Source organism: Peromyscus leucopus, chromosome 15, assembly GCF_004664715.2.
Source record: "Peromyscus leucopus breed LL Stock chromosome 15, UCI_PerLeu_2.1, whole genome shotgun sequence".
NCBI lineage: Eukaryota > Metazoa > Chordata > Mammalia > Rodentia > Cricetidae > Peromyscus > Peromyscus leucopus.
The window spans coordinates 25,035,516-25,053,251 of NC_051076.1; the positions used below are offsets into that span (position 1 = coordinate 25,035,516).

General features: G+C 40.9%; 1 protein-coding gene across 5 annotated transcripts in view; it reads right to left on the minus strand.

Annotated features, from left to right (window-relative positions):
• LOC114690680 (interferon-inducible protein AIM2-like) overlaps positions 1-17,503 on the minus strand; it is a 40,956-nt gene extending 23,453 nt beyond the window's left edge. For 3 of the 5 annotated variants that reach the window (XM_028865555.2, XM_037211209.1, XM_037211208.1), the window contains exons 1-2: positions 17,125-17,501; positions 16,103-16,214 (exon numbers count right to left, since the gene is read on the minus strand). The gene's annotated coding sequence lies outside the window, so the exon portion shown is untranslated. Of the gene's footprint in view, positions 1-10,020; positions 10,037-16,102; positions 16,215-17,124 lie in introns of those variants that run through there. The other 2 variants (XM_037211212.1, XM_037211210.1) reach the window with 2 other exon arrangements.
• Between the last annotated feature and the right edge of the window lie 233 nt (positions 17,504-17,736).

Here is a 17,736-nt window from a genome sequence, read left to right on the forward strand (position 1 = left end):
CCAACTGCCTCTTTTCTCTATATTTTGACGGCTAAAACACATATGCATACAGGGATACATACATACATATCCATGTCTCACATTTTTTTCTCAATCTATGATCTAATTATCTTCTTTTGTCTTTTATTCAAAAATGATAAAAAAAAAATCTTCCTTTAAAAAAAAACCTTGCTAAGAGTTGACATACACATGACATGATTTCCATAGTCTGGTTGGCTTTTTTTAGCTTGGGAGACCACCATCCCTGAGCCTCTAACTTCAATAGTTACAATCTTTGTTCCAAGTTATTAATGATACTCCTAACAACCCTGCAAAGTAATGTCATATCCATTTTGAAGATGAGTACATAGTGGCTTAGGTTTGTTATGAGCATGGCCTAAGGTCATATGAGTAATGAATTACAGAAAAGAAAAAATGCTGAACTTGAGTGAGGAGAAACCACGGCACAAACTCTCCTGCCCTATCCCATCGCCCCACACAGCTTCCTGGTGGGAAAGTGAAAGGGTTCAGCTCTAACCAAGGATGGACACAGAAGCCCTGAAACACCCAAGCACTGGGGTGGGAAGTAGCTGTCTACTAAAAGACTTCCCTCATCTGGCTTACTTTTGCAACCTCCCAGGCTTCCCTGCTCAGTCTCTGTCTGGCATTTCCTAACTTCTTCATTCTTTCCCTGGTTTCATTATTTCCATAAAGCACATGATCACAAAAGCATGCAAATAGTTTGCTACCATGAACTGCTTTCTGTTCACCCCCGCCTTACTTATTCTAATCACCTGTGGTTCAGTAACTGTCTACTTTAGAGTAACTCTGCTAGAAATTGTCACCACCCAGATCCTCTGATCTCATAACCCAGTGCTCATCCTCCTGGTTAAAAGTACATCCTGCTGACAGCTGAGTTGTGTAACAGAATCAACTTCTACAAAGGGAGACACCCTGCCCAAAGTCACATCACTGCCTGTAGTCAGCTTGAAGGCAAGCTTATGGAAAGGTTGCCCCAGCTAGGGATGACTGGAAGCCATCCAAGCCTGGAGGACCAGCGCGGGCTTCTACAGCTGCCGTTATGAGTGTGTGTGAGCTTCTCCCTCTGTCCAATGCAGTAGGAATTCTCTCATTTACAAATGCTCCTGTGAATCCCACAGGCAAATCTCAGCATCTGCATCTTGGAAATTCAACCTAATCCAATACTCTGCATTCCTAACTTCAATCATAGCCACAAATATTGTCACTTTAACTAATGGACAAGACTGAGACCCAACAGAAAGCACATTGATGTAATGTCCAGATGCATATGAGGTGGTAAATGGTGTAGAAACTAAAGTCTATAAAACATTCCTCCTTGTATGCTATTTGAAGTGTTTGATTCCTATTTCATAGCTTTGACATTGTAATATTTTCATGCATACTGACACTTAGATATCCTGCCCATTTCTATTTCCTTGTTTTTGGTGTCTATATAGAGATTTAGATACTTCTAGACTTTACCTCAGGAAAACTCTTAGTATCTTTGTGAATATTCCTGTGTATATTGGTTCATGCATGTGTGTAGATTGTGTGTACATATAATGGTGTGTACATGCATATGTAAGAATGTGTGTCCACATGGATGAGTCTGTGCATGTATGCTGCTATGTGTGATTTTGTTGTCGTTGTTGTTTGTTTTTTAAGACAGGGTTCCTCTGTGTAGCTTTGGAGCCTTTCCTAGAACTCACTCTGTAGCCCAGGCTGGCCTCAGACTCACAGATATGCCTCCAAGTGCTGGGATTAAAGGCGTGTGCCTCCACCACCTGGCTATGTGTGGGTTTTTATGTGTGGGTATGCATGTGAGTATATGAAGGGGTTCATGTCTATATGTGCACATGTATGTGTACAGATGTATCAGTGTGGGGTGTGCATGTGTACATGCAGACATGTGTTATATATATGTGGATATGCATGCAAGTGAATGTAGAATGCACATACATATCTGTGTGCACGTATGTGCATTTATGTGTAGGTGTGTATATGCTTTGTACTTAAAAATATATGTGTATGCATATTTGTGTGTGAGTGTATGGGTGAGTCTATACATGTGCATGTGTGTCCATGTGTATATGTGCATGTGAATATTGGTGCGTGCATATATCCATGTACTTGTGTGTCTATACATATATATATTATATATATATATATATAATATATATATGCTGTGGGATGGTCTGTATGTCAAATGTGTTGCTCTGGTTGGTCAATAAATAAAACACTAATTGGCCAGTAGCCAGGCAGGAAGTACAGGTGGGACTAACAGAGAGGAGAACTGAGAGAACAGGAAGGTGGAGGGAGACACTGCCAACTGTCACCATGACAAGCAGCAAGTGAAGATGCACAAGCCATGTGGCAAGTTATAGATTTATAGAAATGGATTAATTTAAGATGTAAGAACTAGATAGCTAGAAGGCTGAGCCATTAGGCCAAACAGTTTAAAAAATATAAGCGTCTGTGTGTTTATTTTATAAGTTGGCTGTTATACTGCCAGGGCTTGGCGGGACCCGGAGAGAAAACTCTCCAGCTACATATATATGTATATGTGTGTGTGTGTGTGTGTGTGTGTGTGTGTATACACATATATATGTATAATGTGCATGTTCATGTGCCTGCACACAATTTTACATTATGGTATTTATCATGGACAAGGAGATATAGGCACAGATTTAAATAAATGTCTATATATCTTGATACAATGTTAAGGTAAAGTATGTCAGTACAATCTGAACATGTAAAACTAAGAAACTAATCATAAAAAACGACACACAAAAACTGTTCACTATATTGCAGAGACTAAAAGTAACTAGAAAATGTACTAAACAACCTGACTCCATGACTATACAAGCATCAAGAGCTTATGGGGACAGATATAAATGAAGCCCTAAGTAGGCATATGCTAAACTTCTCAAAACATACCCCATAACTACACAGAAGAGAAATTTTCATAAGTTATCCGTCCAACCCCTGCCAGGCTGAGGTTCTCATCTTTGGAAAGGGCCTAGATTGAAGAATAAGGAGGGTGAAGAAATACAGATGGCACCATATCAGCAAGCTGAGAGATGAAGGGATCTTCAATCCAAATCCCAGGAATGGGAAGAGCTGTTGGACCCCCACTCTGTGCAGCTGCAGAGGGGACAGGGTCCCTGCCTGAGACAGAAGAGAAACAGATGAAGACTGAAGACAGAGTGTTAAATACTGACCATATTCCCAATTTGTTTTTAAAGCAGTGAAATTCCAAACTGACATTAATGCACTCACAATTTCATGACACTTACTAAATGAACAATGTTAGTAATGGCATACAGAAATCTACAAAATCAAGCATTCTACTCCTGCCCCACTGTATAGTATTAAAAATATCTAAATTTCTTGATGTTCAGTGAAGTGATCCCTCTCTCTCCCTCCCTCCCTCTCATGTGTGTGTGTGGCTTTTATATATGTATACACACACAAACACACACAAACACACACACACACACACACACACACGTATGTGTGTGCAGGTGAGTTCCTCTATGCCCAGACATCCATGTTTGGTGTCTTCCTTAATCTCTTCCCAATCTTGTATTTTGAGACAGAAGTGTCTATTTATCGCTGTTTCAGCTACAATGGGTAGCCAACTAGCCCCAGGGATCTAACTGTGTCTGCTCTCTACGCAGCAAGGTCACAGGTGTGGATTATTCTTAGCTTTTTGTTGTTGTTGTTATTGTTGTTGTTTGTTTGTTTGTTTTTTGAGACAGCGTTTCTTTGTGTAGCTTTGCGCCTTTCCTGGATCTAACTCCATAGACCAGGCTGGCCTCGAACTCACAGAGATCCGCCTGGCTCTGCCTCCCGAGTGCAGGGATTAAAGGCGTAGACCACCACCACCACCGCCCGGCCATCCTTAGCTTTTCTGTAGGTTCTGGAGTTCGAATCACAGATCCTCATATTGCACAGTAAGCAGTTTACCTGGGACATTTCTTTAACCTTTACATACCTTCTAAATCAACCTGCTTATGGTACAAGTGGCTGCAAACTGTTTGAAACATATGTAAAGTTATCTACTAATTTTGAAAATATACCTATTCCGACACAAGTTTCCCACTTCTGGTGGAAGCTTTCAACCACACCGACTGGTAGAACCCAGGGAGGAGGGAGAAAGACAGGTGGGAGGAGAAGAGGAGGAACAGTGGGGGAAAGGGGAGGGAGAGAGAGAGAGAAAGGGGAGATTAGAATATCTTCAGAGAGTGCGGCATGATACAGGTGAAAGTGAACTGCAAACATCATGAAGTGACTAGCAATACCTGTAAACTAAAAAAAAAAAAATATTATATAGAAGAATATGTATCTTATATGTAAGAATTATACGTGATGTCTCACTTTTAAAATGTATAAAAATAGCGTATTATTTAGTGGTACCAACTCCCAGCACTCAGTAGGCATTTCGGTGAGGCAGAAAGAAGATGGGAGGCCTTGGGAGGCCCTGGGTAGACCCAGGCCTGCTTGCATCTTTACATCTTAAACAAGTGCTTATCGCTATTATGTGTGTGTCAACTATTATGAGTCAACTGTTTTTAGGAACAATATACTCAATGAGGAGATTCTTTTAAAATCGTTGGTGACTTGCCAGCTACATAGCCCCCACCTTTTTTTTTTTTTTTTTTTTTTTTTTTGCTATTTGTGAAAGTTTACATTTTCAAATCAATTTTCCAAAGTTAAGGATTGTTTTTAACTGCCTGCTTTGTACCTATAATTTATTTTCAGCAGATTATTCTGTGTCGCTTATGTTAGAAAAAAAGAGAAATATAAATTCTCAAAAAAAAAACCATACAATTTTCTTGTGTTTTACCATTTATTTTATTAAGCTCACTTGTTCTTACCTTTGTTATTGTTACAAAAGCAATTTAAATCATTGCTTTAAAAATGAGAAAATTCAGACAAACAAAAGTAGGATAAAAACCACTGTTGAGAATATGAAACTCTAGCCAAGTGATTTTTCATTGCTGTCTATAAATTAATATAATTATGGAAAGACTGGCTATTTTGGTACAAATGTCCTACAATTTACCATGATTCATTTAGCTAATCTAACTCAAGAGAAAAAAAATTTTGGAAAAGGCCCGTTTTCCTCTTTATCCTAAGGAATCTGTAGACTATTCTCAAGGTAGGATATATATGGAGCCTGGATGAAGAGTTCTTTTCAAGGGTCAACCGCAGTCAATCAGGTTGGGTCTGTGAGCCAACCAACCCCCAGAGTCTGATTTCTGGTGAAGAAGGAATGGTGTCCTACATCTTCCATTGGGGCCTCGGGACCTCTGTGCACAAACAAACTCCTGTTTCTCCAGTTTCACAGCTGTGCATCAGATAAGACACACTCTAACCTGCCTTTTTTTTTTTTTTTTTTTTTTTTTGGTCTTTCTTCTTTGCAACCTATACTGAAAAGCACCTAGATCACCCTGTACCTAGACCATCATGCCCCACACAGAGTCTGTGTGACCTGGTATCTTTAAGACCCTATGTTTGCTTTGCAATAGAAAAACCTAGTCTTAAAATAGCATGATGAATATTAGGCAATCTGTAATGGCAAGGAACATTTGAAATTTTAATCACCTAATTAGAAATAGTCTACTTTGTATATTATTAAGAATTCCCTAAAGAAGTAGGACCATGGGAAAGAAAACCACGTAAACCTCGGTTTAACACTTCAGGCAGGTAGCTGTGAATGTTAGCTGTGTGTCACAATTATTACCGTGATGAGAGAAGGCTCCAAGTTGAGAAGAAACTTTAGAGTATAGAATTAGGTCTGGTTATATTAAGTCATGACAAACTCTGAAACATCTCTTTGCACATGTTCATTTTTTTTTTTTTTTTTTTGGTTTTTCGAGACAGGGTTTCTCTGTGTAGCTTTGCGCCTTTCCTGGAACTCACTTGGTAGCCCAGGCTGGCCTCGAACTCACAGAGATCCGCCTGGCTCTGCCTCCCGAGTGCTGGGATTAAAGGCGTGCGCCACCACCGCCCGGCCGCACATGTTCATTTTTAAGACTATTGTCAAGTCAAGTGTGGGTCTGGTCTCTGGGAAGACTGCAACCAAGAGAAAGGGTGTTATTCCCTGAAGCAATATCAACTTTGTTTAGATCCTCATGCATGATGGGTGTTATCCATCCATAATGCTACCAAACGCTAAAAAGATCCTTCGTGAATCAGCTATCCTCCCATCTGTGATTCAGAGGAAGCAATGCCATAAAAGGAAGAGCAGGAATTTGAGTGTGTGTGTGTGTGTGTGTGTGTGTGTGTATGTATGTGTGTCCTGGTCCTTACATTCACTGGCCTTAGGCATGTTGCTTGCCTGCCTGACTCTTGAATATAAAATAAATACATAAAGACTGTTTAGCAGAAATATTTTAAAGAGAAATAGGAAATTGTCAAAATGCCACTTCCCACAATGACCAGTCATGTAGTAAGCTTAGGAAATGCCTGATGGTATCGTATGCCAGAGGAATAACAATCTAGGATTTAAATGAAATGCTGCTCATTTCTACCTCAGGTTTTTGTGGGTGTTGCTGCTGTTTTATTTTGCAGTCTTGTTTTCTAGCTGTAACACACACTTTAAAAGTTTCTTGACTAAATTGCTTCTCCAAACATTTCCTAACTCCTCTGGCCTACTAATGCTTCCACAGCAGATGATCATACACAGAGGTGTCAGCAGCACTTTGCAGCCGGTCCAGCACAGGCACCCAGTTCCCAGGGAGAGCCAGAGCTGGCAGGACTGAAGCTTGCCAGTGCTCAGTAGCTGCTCCTGGCCATGCACATGTATGACCAGGGGTGTTTCCAGCCATGAGGAAAAGACTAGTTTCCATGGGTTGGGTACGAGGAAGTTACTCAGAGATTCCATAGACCATTTACAACAAAATAAAACAATCACACAAAAGCTAATAATAATAATAATAATAATAATAATAATAATAATAATAATAATAGTCTCACAGGGAATATAAACCACACCCTAAACCAGTACTCCCTTTACCCTTAAACCTCCTGCCTGCTGGTGATCTCAGTGAGTTCCTGGACATTGGGTCTGTCTGGCCAAAACAACTCCAAAACTCAGAAAATATGAACATATAAAAAAAAACAAAACATTAAATTAAGGGAAGTGGGGAGTCCTCAGGCTTCTCTTTCAGAATACAAGAAAACAAATCTTTGAACTATAGGAAACAGAGGGTTAAATTTTCTCCCAACCTCAGGGAAACCACTCTTCTGTGTGGTTGCATAGTCTCTGAGACCTGCTATCCCTCAATGGCCACTTGCCCATGCTGTCCTTCCAGGCAGTGCCCAGCCCTGCTTGGAAGGAAATCCTTTATGTTTTGCAAGTTTCTTGACCATCCACATTGTGTGTGTGTGTGTGTGTGTGTGTGTGTGTGTGTGCGCGTGTGTGTGTGTGTGTGTGTGCGCGCGCGTGCGCATTTTTAAACAAATGAGTGAGGTAGAAGGCTCTAATACCACAGCTCCTTCATCCTGCTCTTTATTCATCCCAGTCTCTTCCTCTTCCAGGCTCTTCCTCAAAGCATCATCTTCAGGACAGCCTCCCCACACACAGACCCACAATTTCTCAGCCACAGCAAACCACTGTAGAGTCCGAAGGGGCATGGGAAGCTGGTGTGAGGCAAAGGGCACAAAGCAATGCAGGTGAGGATGGACTTTGGAATCAGTGCTCAGGATTCAGTGTCGTTTCTCCACTCGGCAGAGTTAGCGGGACAGCCACCCCAGCTCACTTGTCCTACATTTAAGTCCGTAACTGTCGGATGAAGAATTATATCAGTACTAACCTCATTGAGATGTTGGGAAATTCACACATGTTAACATGTGTGGAACACTTAGATGTGTTTTGCTACCTGGTAACAAATGATAGTGGTGAGCTCACATCACAAACTTGGCACCTTGGTTTTCTAACTCAAGAATCATGGAGACTGTAACTACTCTGACACAAGGAAAAATAAAGAGATCCCACTTCATAATGAAATATGTTTTATCTCAGGAGGGAGGCTCCTTCATCTTTCCCACTTTGTAGATACTCTATTTATGAATACACAGTTGTTGCTTATTAATCTCTATGGTATCATTCAGACTTGAACAGATTCAACTGCCTTGAGAGCATCAGCTATTGCTAGCTCACACTTAAGATCTTTCATACCCAATAACAATAATTTAAATCTCTTAAACTTATCAACACAGATATCCAAATCCTTCTGAAACAGAATTTCCTCACAGGCAATCTTCATCTCACCATAGAAAAATGTTAAGAGACATAGAATTCACAGATCTGTGCGGACCTTTTTTATCATATACCAGGCACAATGCTGGCCCTGAAAAATATCAGAGAATTTAAAATCTAGAATTATGTCCCCACCCCATTCAGTTCCCACATTGCATGTCTTAAATATAAAATTTATTAAAAAAAAATAAAATTTTTCCTTAGTCACACTAGCCACATTTCAAGCTTGTTTGCTGGCCATGTGTATGTAGGAGCTACCATATCTAGATAGCACACATAAGGAGGAAAAAAAATCAACTTAATTAAATAGACAATGGGAAGATGTTATTTGTGTTAGGTAGTATCCTGCTGTTATAACAAAATTCTTGACGTAATCTAGCTACAAAGAAGAAATTTTATTCGTCCTTACAGTTTTAAATGTTTCAGAAGTTCATGACAAACTGGCCCCATCACTTTGAGACGGTGGTGGCACAGTCTGTCGTGGTGGGGACATATGACAAAAGCCATCATTTACTTCATGTTGATAGGAAGTGAAAGAGAGGGATGGGAGGAGAGATCATGTCCCCAACGTCTGCTTTGGGGAAATGACCTCATTGATCTTACTCCCACTTGGTCCCCTCTCTTAAAGGCTCTACCACCTGCAAGACGGCGACAAGCCTCTGACCCAGGAGCCTTTAACCAAACCACAGCAGAGTGGAGATGCTGTGATGGAGAAACAGAATGCTGCAGGGAAAACCTTGGACCTGACAACAGACCTAGAGAGAGGAAACTGTCCTATCATCAGACACCGGGCAAGGTGCTTTCACCGTACACTTGGAGAATTCTAGAACCTGATTTTGAATGACCCTGGAAAGATGATAACAACAAGTCCTCCAGAAGGGGGCGCTAAAAACAGAGCAAAGGTTTCAAGACACAGATTTTTAAAAGGAGTGATGTCAACAACTGCAGACCAAACCAGAATTCAGCATAAGTTCTGTTTATGCCACCACACTTGGTGGAGACTATCCAACCACGACTTTTGCTTACAACCAACCAGCTCTGTTTCTTCTTCATCTGGCCACATAAATTCCTTTATTGTCAGCTGAGAGGGGAGTTAGACGTAAGTACATCTCCTATCTCCTTACCATTAGAATTACAATAAGGTTTGTAAAAAATAATGTGTTAGAGGCGTCTATGTGCATTAGGCAGTGAGTCCTTGCTCACTATCAGTAGTCTAGGCTGAGACTTAGTTGCTAAATCAACATCTGAGCACTTATCAAGTACCACCCATGTGTCGTGTGCTAGATAAACAGCCTATAATGCGAACACAGGTTTTTCCTTTATAAAGCCTCAGTCGAGGCACATGATAAGCAAGTGTGTTCTTAAGCTAACTGCAGTTGTAATGAGTGCTACGGAGGGAACAGATAGGTGACAAGGATAGGCTGCCTTAGTTTGCTCAAAGTCCAGACCCAGTGGAGTTTGGGAGTTGCAGACATACAATGACATGAGCTGCATTGCTCAGTGACTTTTTCTGTCCATATTCAGTCACTCTGGAGAAGGTTTCAAGCAGGAAGATCATCGGGGGCTGTAACTAGAGTTTTCCTGCCTTGCCCACAGTCAGGACAAATCTTTGTCACCCGCCAGTCCCACAGCCATTCAGACCCAACCAAGTAAACACAGAGACTTATATTGCTTACAAACTGTATGGCCATTACAGGCTTCTTGCTAACTGTTCTTATAGCTTAAATTAATCCATTTCAATAAATCTATACCTTGCCATGTGGCTCGTGGTTTACCGGCATCTTCACATGCGGCTTGTCATGGCAGCGGCTGGCACTGACTCCTTCTGCCTTCCTGTTCTTTCTTTTCTCCTCTCTGTTAGTCCCGCCTATACTTCCTGCACAGCCACTGGCCAATCACTGTTTTATTTATTGACCAATCAGAGTAATTTGACATACAGATCATCCCACAGCAGGGGTCTTGCAACAGAAAGTTGGTTCAACTCAAGAGTAACAGATATGGAGGGTGGGCTGTTAACATCTGCAACCGTCAATCCAACAGTAATAGAAAAAGCAATTAAGGCAGATGAGGCTAAAACACACTGAGAATATACAATTCTAAAAATGTAGGGTAATGAGAAGGGAGTGAAGGGAAGAAAGCAAGGGCCCTATATAGTACGGAAAGTGGAAGGGAGACCTGTTTGGGGGAGGGAAGGGGACTGGAAGTAGTGAAGAGGGTGAGAGTCCTAGAACAAAGCCCAGTGTTTCATATGCTAACCAAAGTGTTAATTAAAAAAAAAAAAAAAAAAAAAAAAAGGAAATAACAACTGCAGACATGGATAAGGCCAAAGGGGACAGGTAAAGACAACTCTCGGTAACAGAATTAAAAGAAGATTCAAAGTCAGGAAAGATGTCAGTCAGAGAATATGTTGAAATTTTATTGTTTCCAGAAAACAGGTTTCTGGGAATGGTCATAGGACCAGGTGGCTGAAATGTTGTAGCTGTGAAACATAAGGTGGTGACATCTGAGACGTGAGGCTGGGGCGCCCCCTGCAATGCACGGCTCAGGACTCATCTCACAGTCTGTCACAGATCTGCACTGCTGTTCTTCTCAGCGTTACCAGACCTGTCATGTCATTCTGTGCCTGGCCCTGCAAACGCTCTGCACGTCACCTAGCAGCTTAACCCTACTCAGTGCCTGTGGCAGTAAGGAACTGACCAGGCAGCGGCTGCCCCTGATCTTCCTCAGAGGGGGTGACGCCACGGCACTCAGCATGGCAGGCTCCAGCTGAACGGAGCCAGTCTGAATGCCTCTTCCACCTTCCTTCATAACTCCCTCCCCTCTAGGACACCAGCGCTGTTCCCTCTTGAAACTTTTCCTTTTCAAAATCGACTTGGCACCCTAAACAGATCATTTTGGGTTCATTTTTGATTCAAAAAAATAATAACATTTTATCCACCTTTCTTTTCCTGATATTGATCATAATCTTAATATATACAACACTCAGTGAATGTCCAAGGAGGGAAAAATAGGAAAGGTGGTGCTGGGGAGAACAGAGGGAAAGGAGGAAAGAAGAAATGCGTGGAACCAGACAGGGAGGTGACAGCAGCCAGCAGGGCCAAACTCAATGGATTCAGAGTGTCACTATGATGAAGGGAAGAGGTTGAGAGAAGTAAAAAATGACCATGAAATCCATCTGAATCTGAGTTTGTATTGTCTTAGGCCTGGAGAGTCTAGAATCTTAGGCGGCTTCCTCTACAACTGTGAATCAGGGTGCATGCCTTCCTTCCCATGCACTTTAACCTATAGAAGAAAACTTGAGCCTGGGAAGATGCCTCAGCAAAGTACGCACCACGTAAAGGTGGAAGGAAAGGTCTGACTCCACAATAATAGCACATAAAATCAATTCAAGATTTTTGAAAAGGAAGCGTGGCTTGTGCAGAAGGTGCTGAGAGCAAAGACAAGATGTACTGACTCGAGGCTCTATGCCTGGCTGGCCCTGTGCCCGAGTGTGCTACCTGGTCCCCCAAATCTCAATGCCCTCATATAGAAAACCAAGCTAATCACATCCACTTCAGGAGCTCTAAGACAGTGAGATAACTAAAGTGAAAACCTTTGCTAATCCCAAGGGCACCGCACCTGGATGTGATTACTGTCATTACTGTCTTGGCTTTGCCCAGCCTATAGATGGTTCAGTCACTATGGGCTGTCTCATTTGCATACAGAGCAAGGACTAGGTCTTGCTTTGGGTACTAAGAAGTTGGATGAGTTCACACAGACTCATGATTTCCACAGTTTCCTTGGTTTTCCCCCCTGGTCTGCTCTGTCAATCAGCATGTGTTCATAGTAGTCATTAGCCGAGTCTTCATCTCACAGAGTATATAACAGAAAGACCAGTTCTTGGCATCCAGGTCAGTCTGCAGAGAGCCAGCTCCTCCCTCCACCCATTAAGGTAGGACATAGAGCAAGGGAAGAGAGAAGCTGTCCGTTACTTTTAGTTCCAGACATGGCATGCATACAGGAATAAAATGACCAAAATAATCTTTGTCTCTATTTTTAAATTAGTGCTCAGCTCTGACCAGAATGCAAGAGAAGAAAGGCTCACAACTGACTCCTTTTCTTTACATTGTCCAGCAAGTTTTGCCTGTATTCTCATTTTTTTTTTTCCTTCAGCAGCCTTCCCAAAGGACAAATCCAAGCATCAAGAGACATTTTAACTGGTTTTCTCTCTCTCCGATTTCTTATGTATCACTTCTCTTTTCTCAAATCACTCATACCAACCCCCCAAAAAAGGATGTGAGAGGATTTCAAAAATAATTTCAGAAGCTAGTTTGGAACTGCATTAATCCCAGAGGTCTGGTAGAAAAATCTGTTCTGGCTACTGTTTTCCCCTGGGATTTCTTGTATCTAGCTCTCTCGCTCTCCCTCATCTTGACTTTTCTTATTTGTAGTTTGTTTTTGTTTCCTTCTGCAAAGCTTTTTGCCTTTCTCCAAGCAGACATTGGGATGTGTGCAGGGTCAGGTAATTGCATGTTAAAGAATATGAAGAAACAGTGCTGATGTCATGGGGTGGAAAGAGACTATTCCAGGATTGGGCAGTAGAGGCGGGGCCATGGAGATAACAGTGCTTCTCTCCTGCAACTGAAGCAGAGTGTGAATTATAGGGGCTGGGGATACGGTTTAGTCAGTAAACTGCCTGGCATTCAAGTCTGAGGACATGAGTTTGGATCCCCAGCACTCATGTAAAAAGCTGGGCATGGATAACACACTGCAATTCCAGAACTGGGAAGGCAGAGATGGGTAGATCTCTGGAGTTCTCTGGCCAGCCAGCATAACCAACTCATTGAGCTCCAGGTTCAGAAGAGACCCTGTCTTAAAAAATAAGATGAAGAGCAATCAAGGAAGATACACAACCTTGACCTCTGGCATACACACACCCACATACACACACACATATACACCCCCCCCACACACACACACACACACTCCATAAGTATATACACATATCATACACATGCACACCAGAAGTCAATCAATCAATCAATTTAATAAACAAATAGAAAACAGGCTTGAATTCCAGAGCACCTTCTTACAGAAGCTACTCATGGTTCTCAAACATTTTAAGTGTGCAGCTGAGGGGACTGAATTTTATATTGCATTTAATTTTAATTAAAAACATAAACTAAATTCAGTTTCTAGAAAATCAGTATGATTAAAATTACTTGAATATATAAGCCTACTTTTTCAACTGTAAATTTTGTGAATTTTAAGTATATATAAATATAAATTTAAATATAGATGAAAATTTATCATTGGAATTGATGAACTCTGAGAACAAAATATACACTAGAGTTTTAAAGACTTAGTACACATTTTGGATACTTTTGGCTTTAATCAAATATTGGGCTGATGTTATTTGTTTTTGTTTTTAATGTAGCTACTAGAAAATTTAAATGTATGTACTTGTTTATATTTCTGTTAGTCTCTAGTTTCCTGACAGCAGAGACTGTGTAGGTTAGAATTCCATGTCTTTTTCCTTCCAGCTTCTAAAATGGGATCAGAGACATTCTCCAGTTCTTTAATAAAGAACTGCCCGATCGTGCCTACTGCACAGACTCCATGTGAGATGCGACTGACTTACGTAGGCATGCAATCCACGAGGCATCCCTGACACCTGGCATAGTCAACATATGCTATTATTACAGTTGGAAGTTTATATTTATCATGCTATGGGGAGAGCAGGAAACTGCAAGAGACTTTGAAATGTCAGAGAGAATTTTTCACCTTCTTAGGAGAGCCTTACAGCAAATATCCATTTCATTCCATTAGACACTGGACCACAGATGCCTAAGGCCTTGTTCTCAGCAGATGCCTAAGGCCTTGTTCTCTTGAAGAGCTACTCCCTATTAGGTCACTGCTTGCTGTTGCTTGAACACCTTCTTACAAATCTCCAAAAGCCACATCTAACAGGTGGATGTCCAAATTTAATTTAGAAAAGCACTCTAGGAAAAAAAAAAAAATGTGGTACCAAGCCAAGAGTGTAATGTGCTCTGCTACTGCCTGACTTTACTTATCTGATGGGGTTGATTCCCCATCAGTTAAATACAGATAATAGGAGACGGTATTGTGAGGATTTAATAAATAGCATGACAGAGAGAGCTCTATGAACCACACAGAACTATGCCAATGCCAACATGCCCTCCCCTGAGAACCACTGCAGCAGGATGCCCGCCCACGCCCCACGCAGAACATACAGTTACTTCATGGGAGTATCCCTAAGGACCTTCACTCTGCTCTATGTTCCCTGCAAACTTGTCTGTGATTAAACCCCTATAGTGTAAAAACTTCTAAAACTCCTTTAGGAAAAAAAAAAAAAAAAAAAGCCCAAGATAGGCACTTAAAGGATAAACTAGTAAATCAATAGCAGATGTTCACATGTCAGCTCATTCTGTCCAGCAGGCATCTGGCAAGTCTTTGAGGAAATGAGTCACCAATCAGGAAAGATTTTTTTTTTCATTATTATTCCCACAAGTATAAATATATATAGTACGGAGTACGCAGTAAGAATGTGGGCTGGGGGTATGTGGTGTGACTGAAATTAGGTGATCAGACTATGTCTCTTTGAGAAGGTAACATTAAAGTATCATATAAATTATGGAGAAAAACAGAAGGAGTATTTCTAGATTCCGGGGAAGGTACACAATATTGTCTAATTAGCACTGGATTGTTCACTTTAGCTAACTGCATGCAAGTTCACTGATTTGAGCAAAACTACAACAAAAAGCATTATTCTTGGCTAATGAAAAATGACTTGTCCCCACAAAATTTATAACATGGGACTTATGAAAACATGACTAATGTAATATCCATCATTCTGCATAAGGATTAATCTTAAGGGGGCTGGAGAGATGGCTCAGAGGCTAAGAGCACTGGCTGCTCTTCCAGAGGACCTGGGTTCAATTCCCAGCACCCACATGACTGTAACTCCAGTTCCCTGGGATCTGACATCTTCATGCCAATGCACAGAAAAGAAAAGCTAAATAAATTATTTTTAAAAAGAAATAATCTTAAGCATATTTTTAAAAAGAGAAAAACAAACATGGGCAGGAAATATCATATGGAGAGATATAAGATGGTTCCACAAAATTCAAATATTTCAACTGACAGAATACACATAAACTAGACTCCCAGCTTTAGAAAGGATGTTAAACTGGATTAAAACCCACTGTAGTCCCTATGGTGTTCACAAAAGACACACTGAGGGTATTACAATACTGAATAACTGAGAAGCAAGGGATGTGAACATATGTATCAGTCAGACACGAAGCACAAAAACCCCAGTTAGAACGGTTATATTAATACTTGTCAGAGAAGACTATAAGACAAATAGTGCCATTAAGGACAGAGTTGCTCTACAATGATTAAACGTTAAAGTCACCAAGGCGATATAAAAATTCTAAGCATGAATGCACCTCATTGAATAAAGTCAACAGCTCTTTGACAGTTCTGCATGGACAAATGACAAACGTTCCACGATCGTCGGAAATTACAAAACACTTCCTTCAATAACTAAACTTTCAAATAGCCAAAAAAAAAGTAGAAAAGTTGAGCAACATAATTAACTATTACAAAACACTTCCTTCAATAATTAAAGTTTCAAATAGCCAAAAAAAAAAAAGCAAAAAAGTAGAAAAGTTGAGCAACATAATTAACTATGTCCCGATAAATACTTAGAAATACTTGCCACATTTTCAAGAAGTCCACAAGGGTTCTGAGTGAATTGTTTCCTTTCAGTTGTAATAAAAATGTAATAAACAAAAGCCACTCAGGGGAGAAGTTTTTATTTTGACTTACAGTTCCAGAAGAGTAGATTTCATCACCACAGGGAAAACACAGCGGCGAGCAGGGAAGGCATGGCAGCGGTGTGGTGGCGGCAAAGCCAACCGGAAGCTGGTCAGTTTCAATTCTTGCTCATACAGAAAACAAAGGAAGAAGTGAGACAGCCTGTCACCTCTCACAGCCTGCCCCAGTGACACACTTCCTCCAATAAGTACATTTTTTCTTCCCAGTACGTTCCACCTCCTAAAAGACCCAGAACCTTCCCGAACCACCAGCTGGCATATAATCAAACCACAACAGTTATGGGAATCATCTCTCCCCTAAATTCTAGGAATTGAACTATGGAAAGGGAAAAGTGGGATCCAATTTTAAGCAGACTGAGATAATTTTTCTAGTACCTAATAAACTAAAAGAAATAGAGATTAAAAAGCATACACAATTAAAATAATAATAATAAATGCCATGTCACTTGAGCATCTGAGATTATGAAATAATATATGATCTGCCTGGCATTTCTTAAATGCTAAGGTTACTTACAATAGAGATTGGTGCCCTGACGCTTTCAAGCTAATGTTACATCATAGGCATTCTGTCATATCATTATTCTTATCTTTTATCTAGGAATAGCTCTCCAGCTCCTATGTTTCTTTCTCCTTCAGCTAGAAATCAAAAGACCTCTTCTAAATATAAATTCATGTCAATAGGACACCTACAGACCAACACACCCAGAAAATCAGAATTCCTTTTAGGCTCAGTCTGGGTCAACCCTCTGAACAATATATTCTAATTCCTGCCACTGCCAAATGCATTTTCTTTTGTTAAGATCTCAGCTGTGGTGAAATAAAAGATACCTTCTATTCCTCAGTCAAGTGAAGGTTTAGAACCAGGCTTCCTGTGGCTTTATTCTTTTCTGGAATATAGTCAATACTAATCCTTCTTTCCAACCCCAGAAACCTACAACTCCCATTTCCTCTTAATTTGCTGATTAGCAAAAACAGTCCTAAAGCTTTTTCTAGAAAACTTCTGACAAGGCTTACCTCACTGGATTCTCTCTCCACAAGCAGCCTAAGTCGTCAGTTCAGGGATTAGTGTTATGTCCTGATAGTTTAAAGCTTCTGCCTCACAAAGCTTTTCACTATTAGTGGTAGGACATGAAAGTCAAGTCTTGAGAGATGGAAAGTGGAAAGCACGGCTGACTCCTTTCACTTGGAAACTTGGCTAACCTGGGCTGTGCAGCTGAGTCCCGAGCACTGTTGATAGGGAGCATAATAATTATGACATTTTGAGGCTCCGCCCAACAAACACTTGCTTTCGGTTTCCTTTCTCCAACAAGCCTCAGCAGCGTTTCTCTGACTGCCTTAGGTCTCAGCCAGAGATATTTTAGATACAGGGAACTTCATGAGAGTCAAATCCTCTTCTTTCGTTCCTTGTATTGCTAGGCAGTTCACAGTGCAAGGGACAAAACCAGGCCAGTGCACACATGCCCTGTTACTACTGGTGGTTGGCTTTCTGTGAGTTCAACCACAACCCAGGAAGGGTGGGTTCCGCACAATCAGGTGTCTCAATAGAGAGGCTGCTCTCACATCAACTTTTATTACCAAACGCTGTCTTCGTGGCTGTAGCAGACATTACACTTGTAAACTGGCGTG